This window comes from Notolepis coatsorum (assembly GCF_963971535.1).
Source record: "Notolepis coatsorum genome assembly, chromosome: 14".
NCBI lineage: Eukaryota > Metazoa > Chordata > Actinopteri > Aulopiformes > Paralepididae > Notolepis > Notolepis coatsorum.
Window position 1 is genome coordinate 4989799 of NC_140178.1, and position 18728 is coordinate 5008526.

Here is an 18728-nt window from a genome sequence, read left to right on the forward strand (position 1 = left end):
CTCAGGCAGTGGGCCAGCAGCGACCCGCAAGTATTGCGCAGCCTCTCCCCCGAGGACAAGGCAGCAAGCAGCGAGACCTGGATGGCGACCATCCCAGGAGAAGCCCAAGAAATGACACTAGGACTAGTCTGGCGCTTCAAAACAGACTCGCTCCATTATAAACACACACCCCTGACCAAGGAGCAGGGAAGGTCGACTGCACTACCGACCACCAGACGGAGTGTATACAGAACACTCGCCAGACAATATGACCCGTTGGGATGTATTCTACCTTACACCACCAGGGCAAAGATGATTGTAAGAGCGTTATGGGACAAGGACCAGGGCTGGGACGACCCCATACCCGAACACCTTGCATCCACATGGAGAGAGTGGGAGACGGAACTCAGCTCACTCCCAGGTGTCAACATACGCCGCAGCTACTTCCCACCCACAGTGAGGCCGGAGACATGCCAGATGGACCTGCACGTCTTCAGCGACGCCTCCGAAGTAGCCTACGGTTCGGTGGCCTACTTGCGTGCCCGAGAGGAGGGAGGAGAAATACATACTGCTTTCATCCTGGCTCGCTCAAGAATAGCCCCACGAAAGCAACAATCTATCCCGCGTCTAGAGCTCTGCGCAGCCTTAGCAGGAGCGCAGCTCGCCACGTTAATCCAACGTGAACTCACCATTCCGGTGCAAAGAACAATCTTGTGGTCAGACTCCACGACAGTACTCACATGGATCCGGTCTGATTCGTGCAGATACAAGGTCTTCGTGGGAGTCAGAGTCACAGAGATTCAAGAGTTAACAGAAGTAGCGAGCTGGAGGTATGTGGACACAAAACACAACCCAGCTGACGTCATCACCCGGGGAATGTCCCTGGATGACCTCACCCGTCACAACCTATACAGTGACGGGCCAGAGTTCCTCAAGCTCCCGGAAGAAGAGTGGCCTACACCCACCCTACGGGAGGCGAGTAAAGAGGAGGCCGAAAACAAGAAATCTATGTTCTGTGGATTGAACACACTCGTCTCCACAGACCCCGACATAGACGATTGCCTCACCCTAGAGAGTGCGCAGCTAAAGACATTCCTGTGGCACCACCCAGAGGTTCAGCCCACTACTGACATTACAGCAGCTGACTACGAAGAAGCAGAACTTCTTCTACTACAATGAGCCCAGAGAGACTCGTTCCCCGATGAGCTAGACTGTCTACAGGGAGCAAAGCCCGTCCCATCAGACAGCAGACTGCTCCACCTAGCACCCGAGAGCGACGCCCATAGTCTCATCAGAGTGGGTGGTCGTCTGCGGAGAGCTCCAGACTTACCGGATGACGTCAAGTACCCGATAGTCTTAAACAGCCGACACAAGGTCACAGAGCTGATCATAAAGAAATACGACGAGGATGTGCACCACGCAGGGGCAGAGAGAGTCTTCGCGGAGATCAGACGTCGTTATTGGATACTGCAAGGGAGAGAAGCAGTGCGGCGCTTCCAGCAAACCTGTCTAGACTGTCGTAAGTGGCGAGCGCAGCCCAGTATACCCCGGATGGCTGACCTACCTCCCTGTCGCCTCCGACTCGGCGACACGCCTTTTCACTCCACCGGTATGGACTGTTTCGGCCCGCTGTATATAAAGAAAGGAAGAGGAACCGAGAAGCGGTGGGGTATTGTATTCAAATGCATGACCACCCGAGCGATACATATCGAACTCCTTCCAACCATGAGCACAGACTCATTCCTTATGGCCTTCCGAAGATTCACATCGCGGAAAGGCAAACCGTCTACATTATTGTCTGATCACAGGACAAACTTCAAAGGCGGAGAAAGAGAGCTGAGAGAGAGCTTCCAAGCTATGGGCCCAGAACTTAAGACCCACCTCGCTCCATCCCAGATTGACTTCCAGTTTAATCCCCCGAACGCACCTCACTTCGGTGGAACTTGGGAACGAGAAGTACGTTCAATAAAGACAGCCCTGTACGCCGTGCTTGGGGCCCAGACCGTGGCGGAAGAAGTCCTAATGACAGTCCTCACGGAGATCGAGGGAGTATTGAACTCAAAGCCCCTCGGTTACGTCTCAAGTGATGTAGCAGATGTCGACCCAGTCACCCCCAACACACTCTTGATGGCGCGGCTGGACCCCGCGCTACCCCAGACAATGTACAGGCCTGAAGAAGCGAACGGCCGAGGAATGTGGAGGTACAGTCAAGTATTGGCTGACAAGTTTTGGAACAGCTTCCTACTCCACTACCTACCGTCTCTACAGACCCGCCAGAAGTGGGTGAAGGAGAGAGACAATTTGACAGAAGGAACAGTCGTCATGATTATCGACCAGTCACTACCCGAGCTATGTGGCCGGCTGGCCGCGTAAGCAAAGTGATCACCGGTGCCGACGGAAAGGTCCGAGCAGCTGAAGTGCTCGTCCAAGGGCGGAACTACACCCGACCCGTGGCGAGGCTAATAGAACTGCCAAGGCTCCCTGATACTATCGATGACGACCATGACCCCATGACTTTGTGAACTGACTGACCCTCACAACAGACATTGAGTAGTGGACAGTGCGGTTAATCTGTCTCTGCTTAGCTAATTAGGTGGGACTAATTAGGGGGCGGCTGTTACAAAGGATCAGATTAAACCGAATATATATATTTATTTATTGATATATATTGCATAGTATTTGTATATCGTTTGATATCCCTTGTATATTCCTTGTACATATACACGGAATATCCCTTTAGTGCAGACCATAATATTTCAGTCTCCTATTGGACAGCGGTCCACCGGCGCCAGGGACCGGCCCCCGGAGCCAAGTTCAAAGTCACCGACACGACATGTCTGTACTTGCCCGGCCCTGCCCAGGGATACGGCGACAGAAATGAGAGTGGCACTATTTGTTCACCGTGCATATAAATACGGCGCAGGTGAATACAGAAGTTATGTTACCCAATAAGTTGAAGCCTCACCCACGATACAACGTGCGGTGAAGTATGGCCTGTTTGGCCCCAGAATAGCATTGAGACCGCGTGCGAATTAATAACTGAATTGTCAGAGTTTGGCACTATACCGTCGAGTGCGACATATTTCTATTAAGTCAATAATAGTCTATTTGTGTATGGTGTATCGTGCGGTTAGAGTTCTAAAGTGACCAGCATCTCCAACGCTTCCTCGTGTTAGCTAGAGTTCTTATCCAGGCTGGGCTGACCACATGGCGCTTTCACCCGAGGAGACCTAGGCGAGAACCGTATGGACATGTACACTGGATTAACCGACCCGACGACTACATAGCCCTTTGCGGCTGGAATATATATTTGCTTTGGTCCTGTGATTTATGGAACGGATAATCGCCGACGCCTGTGAGTGTTGGATTTACCCCGCGAGGAGTCAAGTCGAGTCGGCGCCTCAGACAGCCTGAGGCCGACTAGCTTCTTCACTGTGGAGCTACAGTCTACAAGAGAACCAAGCTGTATTCGTCTGTGGATCAAGAGGCTATCGCACTGTCTCCTGTACTCGGAGTCTCCCTAGTCATCGTTGACCAGACGTTCTACTACCGACAGAACCCCCACCCCTGCCGGCTTACTACCGGGGGGACCCGTCCAGTATATCCCGCTATATCACTAGTGTACCATAGATATAATTCCCTAAGAGTCAGGTTGTATAATTGCCTCCTGCGTAACCAGAGAATGGACATTCAGTGTTGATTTGCCTATGCATATTCCTTTGCCTTACAAGTGCAATCAAAGTATAATATAAGTGTATGATGTACCTTTTGCTCCATTAAATACTTGATAATTACTTTGTCTGGAACCGATTTCATTGTGGAAAGTGTTCATCATATTTGGATATCGTGTACTGTATGGCCAGTAATTAAAGTACATAAAGCGGTAGTGGTTTAATGATACCATACTTATCAATACAGTCAGGGAATTGTACCCCTCAGTTACAGATGTTGTTGATGGTGTTGTTGTGTATTTTTTTTTTTTTATCTTGTGTAACACTGTAGAGAAAGCAATCAACATGTCTTTGAGTGGGAGTGTTGAGCATATTTTGTATTGGTGGACAAAGTCATGTGTCTGCTCCTGTATGACATCACTGTGTGCATGCGTACAACAGACAAGGTGTTTTGATATAAAAGAGCATGCGCACTAAATAAACGCCCCTTAGCCTAGATGAAACTCAGTCCATGTGGTCGTGTCTATTTCTTCATGTCGAATGCTAATTACTTTGGTTGACTGCACACGTGGAGACTTCTGCTGACAAAAATGTCTCACGCAACACGTTCCACATTGATGTGGCATAATTGCGAAATGTGTTTAGTCCCTTGTTTGAGCCGAATCTGGGTTTAACATGATTTGTGGAGCTCCCTCTGGTGTTGTGATCGTGGTATTCACTAACCTTTGGGAAGTATTTTGACATGTACATCGTGTAGTGTATCTTGTAGACCAGGCCCATTGCAAGTTGCTGTACTCTGTCGTCTACTCTAAGCCATCCTAGGTTGTCAAAGTGGGCAGGGGTGAGGTTGGTTCTAGGAGTAAGGTCAAGCAGTAGTCTGACTAGTTTGTTTTGAGATGTTTGTAATTTTGTTTTTAGCGCCTTTGAGGTGCTTTGGTACCATGAGGTGCAAGCATAGTCATAGTACCCTTGAATGAGTGCTCCTGCCAGAGTCTTCAGGGTATTCTTGTTTACCAGAGAGGAGATCCGGTACAAGAATCGAGTTCGTTGGTTGACTTTTTTTATTACATTGGATGCCATTTTGTCACAGGAAAGATTAGCCTCTAGGATGGAACCCAGGTAGGTAATTTCATCTTTCCTTGTTACTGTATGTACTGTGTGGATTGATTGAACACTTTATTAAATGGGCCTGGTCTACAAGATACACTACACCACTAAGGTACCCATGTACATGTCGAAATACTTCCCAAAGGTCAGTGAATACCACGCCCACAACACCGGAGGGAGCTCCACAAATCATGTTCAACCCAGATTCGGCTCAAACAAGGGACTAAACATGTTTCGCAATTATGCCACAACAATGTGGAACGCCCTACCCACAGCCGTAAAGGAATGTGAATCACTACCCACCTTCAAAACCGCCCTCAAAGAGCACCTACGGGAGACTGCAATTAGAAACTGGCCACTGTAAATGTCCAAACCCCCCCACCCCCTCCTAATGTACAGTCTCCTCCCCACCGTATGTATATATTTTCTTTTAGGATCTCTGGGTAACAGTCCTGTATATTTGCATATCGTATATGTCACAAATGTAACAGTACTATATACCTGTATGTCCCTATGTCATAAATATCATGAATTGAAAATGGGGGACCCTGATGTAAACAAGACGAAAGTCTTTCTCTGGTCTGCATCCCCTTAACAATTGTGTGTATTGAGCCGTACTGTATTGTACCCATTCTGCAATCTGTTATAATAATAAAGTTTTCATTCATTCATACTACTGAGCAATAGTGCTAATCAGATGTATGTACAGAGTTGTTGTATTAATATGTATCTATCCATATATATTGTGACATCCTCCAGGCACGACGCAGTATACAAGTAGATTTCTTGAACTGATTTTAATGAAGCTTGTCCATTCTCCATCCAAACCGTAAATACATACAAATGATACCATTAGGCGGTTAGGTGGTCGAGCGGAGATTGCGTTCGTCACCAGCCCCGGAGCTGTGAGCTTGGTTCGCCTGTTCGAATCCAGCTCACAGCTCCGGGGTTGTCACCAGCTTGGCTGGCCGTCTGCACTGATACAATTGGCTGTATCAGAGGGTGGGAGAAGCTGGCGGGGTGGGTCCGGGTCGTTGTAAACAGCGACTCCTACAGTTCGGTCGGGGCGCCTGCTAAGCGCGGATTGGACGTGAGGGGGATAGTGTGGTCCTCCCACACGCTACGCCCTCTCAATGAGAATCCGCGCTGCCAGGTGAAAAGAAGCGGTGATTGGCTGGACGTGTGTCGGAGGAAGCACGTGGTAGCCTCCACTCTCCCAAATGATCTGAATGTGGGGGGTAAAGCGCAGCGACCAGGAAGGGACTGGGAATTGGCATACGACTAACATTGGGATGGGAGAAAATCGGAGGAAAATGGAGGGGGAAAAAGACCAATAAAAAAAAAAAAAAAAAAATGATACCATTAGCAATTGAAAGCCCATCAAAAACGTAGCTAACATCAACCGTCAACATATAACGAAAATCATCATCCATAGCAATCAATACCTTATTGGCTGGGTGCCAGACAGTATAAGAGAACATCGATTGTGTTGCGTCTTTGTCCTTTTTCTTGTTATATTGTCTTGCGTTAGACAACTATTTTACTTGCTTGAATTGACCGCAAAGTCAAGACAGCCATCCATCAAGTCATGTCGGGTCTCAAAGAAAGGCGGAAACACGTCACCGGATATTAAGTGGGAAACAAGTCTTGTGAGACTAAATAATTGCACAAGCAAAAAGAAATCATGCGCCACTCATATTATCTATATAAACCCATATGAAATACAATCCTGAGTATTATTATTAATATGCAAAAATAAACGTATAAAATTGTAAGCGAATATAACTATATTAACAAACTGTTAACCATAGCTGCATTTACATATATCCACATCCGTCTGTACATACCTGCATATAATCCTTTGTATATCTGTAGATACTAGCCTCTATCTATCTATACATTTTGTACATGTCCCTTACCTACTCTTACTAGTTACGCTGCTGGCCAGTATGACTTACTACCAGTGTCTTTATACCTGTATCACTGTACATGTTAATACTATATCTATATCTGTACATATCCCTTACCTACTCTTACTATATATATATATATATATGGGAGAAAAATTTAAAATGGGGATATTTATATAATATATCCCCATCCCAATTTCATATTTCCAATTCTCCCCTCCCCTGTCTTGAACGTTGCTAGACTATGCCTCCCACTGGTCGGCTGTAGTGAGGATAGAAGCCTTGCATCACGTGTCCCCTCCGGTACACGAGGAGGCAGCCTGTCGCATCTTTTCACCGCAGCAGCTCGAACTCTCAGTGGCGAGGAGTAACGCGTGGGAGGCTCACACTGCCCCCGATACTTCCTGTTTCCGCCGCACCGGCGTCACCAAACCGACTTGTAGGAGTCGCTGTCCACAACGTCCAATCCCCACCCACCGGCCCTCCCACCCTCTAACACTGCCAATTGTGTTAGTATGACGACCGGCCAAGCCGGTAGCAACGCCGAGAGCTGGGCTCGATACCAGCATCTCCTGCGTTAGTGGCGAGCGCCTTGCCCACTGCGCCACTCAGCCGTGCCACATAGAGGCAATTTCAACGTGCTTTACGTACATTGAAAAAGGTTACATCATATGGAATAGTTGATTTAAAAGGAATTAAAAAAATGTAAAGAAACATGTCAAAGAATAAAGGAAAGGAAGGGGAAAAAAACGAACAAAGAACAAACACATTTTAAGCTGCTTTTATCAGTAGTCAATGCTGGGACACATTAAACAGTATATTATGTTATATACTATATGTATGATATATTCAGTATATGTGAAGGTCACCACCCACAGTCAGGCTGAATTAAGGGGCCTCCTTCTGTGTGGTGAACAACATGAAAACATAAGGAAGGATTACATAATAAACATAGATGATGAAGTAAGGTTTAGTCGATATTCCAATGTACAGTTTTGCTTGTACAGTTTCCCCCACCCACCTCCAATGTACAGTTCCCCAACCACCTACCCAACCTCCTCCAATGTACAATTTCTACATCAAATGTATATACTCTCTTTTTTAGACTATTTTTGTATCACAAACAGTACTGTATTTGTAAATCTGGTATGTCATAAATGTATAGATGTAGCAGTACTGTATCTGTATGTTGTGTATGTCATAATATGTTATGATGAATTGAAAATGGGGGACCCTGATGTAAACAAGATGAAAGTCTTTCTCTGGTCTGCATCCCCTTAACAATTATGTGTATTGAGCTGTACTGTATTGTACCCATTCTGCAATCTGTTAATAAAGTTTTCGATCAATCACTCAATCATACACGCCATACTGAGGCCTACAACAAACTGACCGGATCTTCCTTTATTCATTATGTTGATTGTACTGTAGCACTATTTTACTCTGTCCATTCTATTGCATAATTTTACTATCTATTCTATTCTACTATTCTATTATTGCACTGTATTATTTTACTCTGTCTATTGCTTTTTATTACAGGTTCAAAACTGTCAGGTATTAAACTGTGTGGGTATCAAACAAGAGACTGTCAGGCTTTAAAACGGTGTAGGAACCAGGCCTAGAACTGCACCCTGAGAGAGGGAACTGCACCCTGAGAGAGGGAACTGCACCCTGAGAGAGGGAACTGCACCCTGAGAGGGAACTGCACCCTGAGAGGGAACTGCACCCTGAGAGAGGGAACTGCACCCTGAGAGAGGGAACTGCACCCTGAGAGAGGGAACTGCACCCTGAGAGGGAACTGCACCCTGAGAGGGAACTGCACCCTGAGAGGGAACTGCACCCTGAGAGAGGGAACTGCACCCTGAGAGGGAACTGCACCCTGAGAGGGAACTGCACCCTGAGAGAGGGAACTGCACTCTGAGAGGGAACTGCACTCTGAGAGGGAACTGCACCCTGAGATGGAACTGCACCCTGAGAGGGAACTGCATCCTGAGAGGGAACTGCACCCTGAGAGGGAACTGCACCCCGAGAGGGAACTGCACCCTGAGAGGGAACTGCACTCTGAGAGGGAACTGCACTCTGAGAGGGAACTGCACCCTGAGAGGGAACTGCACCCTGAGAGGGAGGTTCGAAGGGTCAAAGTGGGTATAAGACAGGAGGGAAGACTGTCAAGTTTTAAACTGTGGATACCAAACAGAGAAGGTAAAGACGACTTTGAACTGTTGAACAGAAATCCAGAACTATTTTATTGCACTGTAAAAAAAGATTATAATAATAATTTGCATGGAATAGCGCACAAACTAAAGTATGTCGAAATTAACTGGTTAGTCAGTCTGACTATAAACAATGCCTGTCAAATGAGCCATACTATTGTCTCCATAGCTATAATACAGAACACACGATGGGTCCGCAAACATCGCTAAAATGGTCAATAACGCTGGCGCCATTGAGTAAAGATGGGAAAAGAGCGTGGCGGTCAATGAGTCAACAGGGACGGGGTTGAATGTGAACTAGATGAGGAAGGGAGGGACGTGAGTTTGTTTCTTCTCTGGTGTGAATCCTCATGTGCGTCTTTATATATGCCTTCCGAGTAAATCCTTTCCCACAAACTTCACGACTAAATGTTTTTTCCCCCCGAGTATGAGTTCTGATATGTACTTTTAAGTCACGTTTTGCACCAAATATTTTATCACAGGGTGCAACTATAGGGCTTTTCCCCAGTGTGGCTTCTTATGTGAATATTCAGCTCTCCCTGTCTACTATATCTTTTAGGACACAGTGTGCAACTATAGGGCTTTTCCCCAGTATTTTCTCATGTGAAAATTCAGGTGTCCCTGTGTAGTATATCTTTTAGGACACAGGGTGCAACTATAGGGCTTTTCCCCAGTATGGCTTCTCATGTGTCTATTCAGGTGTCCCTGTGTAGTATATCTTTTAGGACACAGGGTGCAACTATAGGGCTTTTCCCCAGTATGGCTTCTCATGTGAATATTCAGCTCTCCCTGTGTAGTATATCTTTTAGGACACAGGGTGCAACTATAGGGCTTTTCCCCAGTATGGCTTCTCATGTGAATATTCAGCTCTCCCTGTGTAATATATCTTTTAGGACACAGGGTGCAACTATAGGGCTTTTCCCCAGTATGGCTTCTCATGTGAATATTCAGCACTCCCAGTGTAATAAATCTTTTAGGACACAGGGTGCAACTATAGGGCTTTCCCCCAGTATGGCTTCTCATGTGAATATTCAGCTCTCCCAGTGTAGTATATCTTTTAGGACACAGGGTGCAACTATAGGGCTTTTCCCCAGTATGGCTTCTCATGTGTCTATTCAGGTCTCCTTGTGTAATATATCTTTTAAGACACAGGGTGCAACTATTGGGCTTTTCCCCAGTATGGCTTCTCTTGTGAATATTCAGGTTTCCCAGTGTATTATATCTTTTAGGACACAGTGTGCAACTATAGGGCTTTTCCCCAGTATGGCTTCTCATGTGAATATTCAGGTGTCCCCGTCTAATATATCTTTTAGGACACAGTGTGCAACTATAGGGCTTTTCCCGAGTATGGCGTCTTATATGTTCATCTAGGTGAGATTTTCGACTATATCTTTTAGGACACAGTGTGCAACTATAGGGCTTTTCCCCAGTATGGCTTCTCATATGTTCTTCCAAGTGTGTAATGCCAGTATATTTCTTGCCACAAACAGTACATGTGCTGTGAGTTTGAAGGTGAAGTTTCAAGCTCTCTGTGGGTTCTAAATGTTTTCCACACAAACCACAGTCACTAGAATGGGCTTTAAGATGGGCCATTAAAGCGTTCCTATTAGGAAAACATTTCCCACACACTTTACAGCTCCAGGTCTCACATGGTATTTGGTTTGATAATTTCACCTCATGGGATGAAACCACAGAGCTCTTGAACTGGTTGCTGTTAGACAAACTCTGTCCTTTGTTTTTCTGTGTCTTCTTTGATGTCAGTGAGTTTAAACCAGGATGAGGTTCACTAGTCTCCAGCCAATCATCACTGTCATCAGTATCCCTTCCAGAAGAGTCTGAAGAGAGGAGCTGGCCATCTGTAGTTGGTTCTAAATCACCAGCAAAGTTACTGACTGGTTCTGATAATCCACAGTCCTCTCCATCAGGTTCTGTTTTCATCTGTTCTGTTGAGGTGCTGGCTAGAGGCTCTGTCTCTCTGTTTTCCTCAGTCTGGGTTTGGTTAAACCATGAGGACTGAGGTTTCTCTTCATCATCTTCACTCTTCACAGGGACAGGGTTGAAAGTGAACTTGATATCAGCCTCCTCCAGACCTTGAAGCTGCTCTCCCCCCTGACTGGTCCAGAGTTCCTCCTGTTCCTCTTTCATCTGTAGGAGCTCTGGGTCCTGGGTTTGGTTAAACCATGAGGACTGAGGTTTCTCTTCATCATCTTCACTCTTCACAGGGACAGGGTTGAAAGTGAACTTGATATCAGCCTCCTGCAGACCTTGAAGCTGCTCTCCCTCCGAGTCCTGACTGGTCCAGAGTTCCTCCTGTTCCTCTTTAATCTGTAGGAGCTCTGGGTCCTGGGTTTGGTTAAACCATGAGGACTGAGGTTTCTCTTCATCATGTTCACTCTTCACAGGGACAGGGTTGAATGTGAACTTGATGATACCAGCCTCCTCCAGACCTTGAAGCTGCTCTCCCCCCTGACTGGTCCAGAGTTCCTCCTGTTCCTCTTTCATCTGTAGGAGCTCTGTCTGCTCCTGGCTCAGACTGGGGCTCCTCTCCTGCTGCTCAGGGGGAACCTCCTCTTCACAGACAGAGAGCTGTGGGGGGTCTGGAGGGAGGCAGAATAATAACATGAATAGTTGTAATTGCTGTCACCATTGGAAAGCCACCCATTTTAAGAATTCACACATGTTCTTCCTGTGCCCCGGGACAGTTCAGTCAGTATGTTCTTCCTGTGCCCCAGGACAGTTCAGTCAGTGACAAAACTGAGGAAAACAAAAATAAACCACGTGAACTTTGGAAATTACTCAATTTGCAGTAAAAAACTTAAAACCAGGTTCTCAAACATAAACATAAAGACGGACAACACGCTCATCACAGACAAACTGGATTTAGCCAAGTACTTAAACACTTTCTTCACAAACATAGCCACAACACTGGTAAACAAACTACCCTCCCACTCAGGGCAGTATGGGGTAGAACACATAGTAGCATACTACAAGAACCTAGGCGTCCACAAAGACGACTTCAAACTGGAAATGGTAACTACAGATGAGGTACTCAAAAAACTGAGCGCCCTCCAACCGAACAAGGCCACTGGCCATGACAACATCCCCTCCAAATTCCTCAGAGACTCAGCAGCCGCCATCACCCCAGTCATGCCCCGATCACGTTTTTTTGCCACCGATACCGATCACCGATCGCCGTGAGCCATATCGGCCGATACCGATCCGATCGTTTTTGATTAAATTTTTTTTTAAATTATTTTATATCATTTATATTTTTTTATAAAATATATATATTATATAATTAGACTTGTACTTGTATTATCTGCGAGACATCGCCACCACGCAACAAGCTCCACTGTCTGTGTGTACTCTAGTAGCCTCCAGCCAGGGAGCGAAATTAACTTTTTGACTCACCGGCCAGTGGCGGGTAGATGGGAAGAATCTACCCGCCAAGCATATTTCTTACCCGCCAACTTTTTTTTGATAAAAAAAAAATTATTATTATTTTATATAAACACTTTTTTTTAATAAAATATATATATATTATATAATCATACTTGTGATTGTGTTATCTGCGAGACTTCGCCACCTCGCTGTCTGAAAACAGCTCCACTGTCTGTGTGTATACTCGAGTGGCCTCCAGCTCCAGCAAGGATTCTCCGGCGCTGCAGCTGAGCCCTAAACGCTACATTCAGCATGCAAAAGGATTCTCCTGAGCTACAGCTGGACCCTATTCAGCAGCCCTCATGCGATGTAAGCCAGGGACTCGAATACGCATGTTGTTGTAGGACATTGATGTCAGGAGCTATAGCTACTGCTGGATGGCGTTGGGACAGTGCCTCAGTGAACTATTTAGTTTACTGCGACATTTCGTAGTGACTAGTGAGCTACCTAGCCAACGGAGGTATTATGCACTGGACTATTGCTGGAGCATTTGTTGATGTCGGGAGCTATCAGTAGCTAGCCGGCTGGATAACGTTACACAATGCCTCATGTATTAAACTAAGTGAATAGTTGACTGGGTCATTTTGTAACGGTAGCTAACGTTATCTCACGAAGGTCCCACACTGACTAGACTAACGTCTATGGAAGCAAATGAGTGCCAGAAGTATTTGAATTTTACCAGACACCGGTGACTGTCGGAGGCAATAGCCTCTGTTTACATGCAGCATACAGAAACAGGTGGGGAGGGGTAGGAGCAGCAATGCGCTGCGTGTCTGTGCTGAGACAGCGAGTGAGAACTCCGCTAAAGAATTGGATCATGATTTTCGGTTTTCACATGACTATTTGATTGCCCGCCACACGGCGGGCAGACCTCTCAGTGGGAGGCGCCAAACATAAAAACTGAGCGCCAATGGCGGGTGGCGGCCTCTAGTTTTGCCCCCTGCCTCCAGCTACGGCCAGGATTCTCCGGAGCTGCAGCTGGACCCTATACTCGAGTAGCCTGCAGCTATGGCCAGGATTCTCCGGAGCTGCAGCTGGACCCTATTGATCACATTCAACAACATACCCTGAGCTCGAATACGCATCGAATGAGTGTTATAAAACATTGATATCAGGAGCCATCTGTGGCTACTGCTGGCCGGCTATATAACGTTGATACAGCGCCTCAGTGAACTATTTAGTTCAGTGGGACATTTCGTTTTGAACAGTGAGCTGGCGTCAGCTAACGTGAGCTAGCGGAGGTATCATACAGACTTGCTGGAGCGTTTGTTGATGTCAGGAGCTATCAGTAGCTGGCCGGCTAGATACCGCGCGGTTAGACAATGCCTCATCATGTATTGGACTGGAAGTGAATGGTTGACTGGGTCATTTTGTAACGGTAGCTAACGTTAGCTCAGGGAGACGCGTACATGCAGTTGTTGAGGTAGATAACCGTGATTATGTTTATTTATTTAGACTAGACTACACCGTGTTTGCGTGCGGGAGGGGCCGGAGGGAGGAGCAGACGCCGCACCACTGTGTGGGAGTGTGTGCAACTCCCGGTGTCTGAGACAGAACTCAGCGAGTGAGATCGGTTTTGACGATCGGCGAAAATAAAGCATCATCACCGATCACCGATCGCATATTTATATTGACCGATCGATCGGGGCATCCCTAGTCATCACACACATAATAAACCTCTCCATAAAACAGGGACACGTCCCCAAGGACTTCAAAATTGCGAGAGTAACACCCCTGCACAAAAAGGGCAGCAAATTAGACCCAGGCAACTACCGCCCTGTTTCTATCCTTACATCCATCTCGAAAGTCATGGAAAAAATAGTATACGAACAGGTCGAAAAGTACCCTGCGGAAAAAAATCGAATCTACGAATTCCAATCTGGCTTCAGAACATCCCACTCGACTGACACATGCCTTCTCTATTTGAACGGGCAAATACTGCGGCATGGTCATGCTGGACCTACAAAAGGCCTTCGACACTGTCAATCACACCATTCTGATTGACAAGCTAAAAGCAATTGGTTTTGATAGTTTATCAGTGAGCTGGATACAATCCTACCTGGAGGGGAGAGAACAGATGGTGGAGGTAAACGGTACCCTATCCCCCCCCCCTCACAGTGAACTGTGGTGTTCCACAAGGAAGCATACTAGGACCGCTACTGTTCCTAATTTATGCAAATGGCATGTCGTCAGCTTGTGACTGCAACTTGTTCCTGTTTGCGGACGACTCAGCCCTGCTGGTCTCTGACAAGAACAAGTTACAGGTTGAAAAAACCCTCAGCTCGGAACTAGGCAAAATCTGCATATGGCTCGCAGACAACAAACTATCATTACACATGGGCAAAACAGAGTCCATTCTCTTCGGTTCAAATAACAAACTCAGCAAGACCGACGGCTTCTCAGTTACAGTGGGTGACAATATTGTCACAAGGAAAGATGAAATTACCTACCTGGGTTCCATCCTAGAGGCTAATCTCTCCTGTGACAAAATGGCATCCAATGTAGTAAAAAAAGTCAACCAACGAACTCGATTCTTGTACCGGATCTCCTCTCTGGTAAACAAGAATACCCTGAAGACTCTGGCAGGAGCACTCATTCAAGGGTACTACGACTATGCTTGCACCTCATGGTACCAAAGCACCTCAAAGGCACTAAAAACCAAATTACAAACATCTCAAAACAAACTAGTCAGACTACTGCTTGACCTGACTCCTAGAACCCACCTCACCCCTGCCCACTTTGCCAACCTAGGATGGCTTAGAGTAGACGACAGAGTACAGCAACTTGCAATGGGCCTGGTCTACAAGATACACTACACAATGTACATGTCAAAATACTTCCCAAAGGTCAGTGAGTTGGTGGATATTTTCAATGTTTTAGCTAATTTTGATTTAAATTGTATAATTCCCATTTTAAAATGTTTTACCATGGTATGTTTGATATCCTTTTTTTCAGCACAGCCTCACATATATGACCTGAAAGTTAGTTTTCATATTGTATAATACTGTATATACTGTATACTGCATAATGTACAACACAAAACACAAAATCGGATTGAGAAAATGTGTTATTTTTACTATGAACCAATGCAAACATATTCAATCAAGCATATAAAACTGTGGAAATGCACCCTAGGTAGCATATTTACATAAACAAAAGAGAACAGAACAGAATTCAATTTACAAATAATTATTTTCTCCATACACAGGTAATAAACACAGACGAAAATTTGATTCTCTATCACCAGCATGCTTTTTTTTTTTTTTTTTTCTTTTTTACAAAAAAAAGTTAAAAAAATAAGTTTTACAGTAAAAAGGTAAAAAATAAGTAAAGTGGGATATTCAATATACATATATACAGTACACATATGACTAGAGTGCAGTCATATAGAGTGCAGGATGCCTGAGGTGTATCCAAAAGAAATATATACAGTACTCATGTGTACGTACGTGTGTGTGTGTGTGTGTGTGTGTGTGTGTGTGTGTGTGTGTGTGTGTGTGTGTGTGTGTGTGTGTGTGTGTGTGTGTGTGAGAGACACTGCTCAATTGTGCCACGCAGTAAAACAGTTTCTGTCTATGAACAGAGTTATAACTAAACAAAAGCACTAATAATAATAATAATAATAATAATAATAATAATAATAATAATAATAATAATAAGTCTCTCACCTGTCTTGGTTAGCCCTCCTTCCATGTCTCGCCTGCACTGAACTGGTTGAAGGCAGGTCATCTGCTCCTTGCTCCTCACTGTAGAAAATAAAAAGCACATTATTTTCAACATTCAACAAGGAATCTCTTATCTTATACAGCACACAGCACAGCACAGCACATATACACATATTTACAATCCAAAGAGTGTTCTTTGCAAACCCAACAAGTACAGTAAGAGTGTGACTGACTAAACATAAGCAATAAATCTCCAAAATAAGTGCCTTTACCTTGTGTTGTTGTCATCTACAAACGATGAAGATTCTTCTACTTCTACTGCTACTGCTACTGCTACTACTACTACTACTACTACTACTTGATTGATTGATTGAAAAGTTTATTAACAGATTGCAGAATGGGTACAGTACAGTACAGCTCAATACATACAATTGTTAAGAGGATGCAGACCTGAGAAAGACTTTCGTCTTGTTTCCATCAGGGTCCCCCATTTTCAATTCATCATATGACACACATGACATACAGATAGACAGTAATGCTACATCTATACATTTATGACATACCAGATTTTCAAATACAGTACTGTTTGTGATACTAAAAAAATCCAGAAGAAGAGTATATACATTTGACATAGAAACTGTGCATTGGGGGAGGTTGGGTAGGTGGGGTGGGGCTGTACATTGGAGGTGGGGGGGGGGGGGGGGGGGTTGGGTAGGGGGGGGGGGGGACACTGTACATTGGAATACTGACATACATTTGACATGGAAACTGTACATTGGAGGAGGTTGGGTAGGTGGGGTGGGGTTGGGTGGGGCTGTACATTGGAATACTGACAAAGCCATGCTTGGTCTTTATTGTACAACTGGGTTAGGACATTTGTAGGGGCCAGTTTTCAATTGCAGTCTCCCGTAGGTGTTCTTTTAGAGTGTTTTTGAAGGTGGGTAGTGATTTACATTCCTTTACAGCTTTGGGTAGGGCGTTCCACATTGTTGTGGCATAATTGCGAAACGTGTTTAGTCCCTTGTTTGAGCCGAATCTGGGTTTTACTAGCCCCTTTCGTGACTTTCGGTTTGCAAGCCTGTGGCTTTTGTGACCGGAGTCACTTGCCCACCCGCCCCGATCACCCAGTAGAGAAACGACCAAGCGCCGTCAAGGGGCTCGCGGTGTGTCAAGAATACATCAGATCTGAATTTCAAAGATACCCAGCGTACAATATGGGTCCAACACAGCTCCACGATGGGGTCTGGAAGCTCGCAGTTGCCAATAAACAGTTTAAAACATTGTTACTCGACGAGTGGTATTTACAGACCGAACGTCCATCTCCGCCGTTGGTGTCACAGCGCATGCGCACCATGCCGCGTTCACGTTACTGGGAAGAAGCGGAAGAACCAGAGGACATCTCGTTGCTACAACTAGGAAGCTTCACGCTTTGACTCTATATATATCTATGGATGAAACGCCCACATCCATACTTCCGCAATTCGTGACGCGAAGTGGGAGATATGGGGTCTATAAAAGAATCCCATATGTCCTAGTAGGAATTACCACTAGGAGGCTGACGTGAATGGTTTTTCCCAGTCGGAAGCTGGTTCTTCCGCTTCTTCCCAGTAACGTGAACGCGGCATGGTGCGAATGCGCTGTGACACCAACGGCGGAGATGGACGTTCGGTCTGTAAATACCACCCGTCGAGTAACAATGTTTTAAACTGTTTATTGGCAACTGCGAGCTTCCAGACCCCATCGTGGAGCTGTGTTGGACCCATATTGTACGCTGGGTATCTTTGAAATTCAGATCTGATGTATTCTTGACACACCGCGAGCCCCTTGACGGCGCTTGGTCGTTTCTCTACTGGGTGATCGGGGCGGGTGGGCAAGTGACTCCGGTCACAAAAGCCACAGGCTTGCAAACCGAAAGTCACGAAAGGGGCTAGGTTTTACATGATTTGTGGAGCTCCTCTGGTGTTGTGATCGTGGTATTCACTGACCTTTGGGAAGTATTTTGACATGTACATGGGTACCTTGGTCGTGTAGTGTATCTTGTAGACCAGGCCCATTGCAAGTTGCTGTACTCTGTTGTCTACTCTAAGCCATCCTAGGTTGGCAAAGTGTGCAGGGGTGAGGTGGGTTCTAGGAGTCAGGTCAAGCAGTAGTCTGACTAGTTTGTTTTGAGATGTTTGTAATTTGGTTTTTAGTCGTCTACTGTCAGCCATCCTAGAGAACTATGTTGTTCTGTGTCAACGGTTCCTTTCTGCTGCTGCTGCAAGAAAGGAGCGATAAGAGGAAAACAATGTGAATATAACTGTACTTACGTTTTGATCCAGTACAGTTCTGCCACAGAGACGTTAGCAAGAGACTCGTTTAATGTCTCTGCTCCGACTCACAACAAATCTGCTTCACAATCGGGTTCAACGTCAGTCATGTTTGCACGGAGGAGTTGACGGTGACCGATAACACATTGTGTTGTGTTTAACTGGTCCTTTGATCAGGGTTTTGTAGCAGAGAAGCGAGTTAAAAGCTCCTCAATGTAAACAGTCTGGCTGTAGAAACGTTAGCTGCTGGTTTAACAGCGACGCGCGGCCATCTTAGATGACGTCACTCGCTCCGTTCAAGCCGTAAACCGCTCCATTTGGTGGAATTACGACGAATTACTACTACTACTAGACTACTACTACTACTACTACTACTACTACTACTACTACTACTACTACTACTACTGCTACTACTGCTACTACTACTGTTATA

At 45.6% G+C, this 18728-nt stretch overlaps 1 long non-coding RNA gene across 1 annotated transcript; it reads right to left on the bottom strand.

The window, feature by feature from the left end:
- Positions 1-11355: 11355 nt before the first annotated feature.
- Positions 11356-18503, bottom strand: LOC311239998. Its single transcript, XR_014620459.1, has 3 exons — positions 18296-18503; positions 15990-16067; positions 11356-11477 (listed from the first exon to the last, which is right to left on the bottom strand). It is a non-coding gene; the product is annotated as an uncharacterized lncRNA (long non-coding RNA).
- Between the last annotated feature and the right edge of the window lie 225 nt (positions 18504-18728).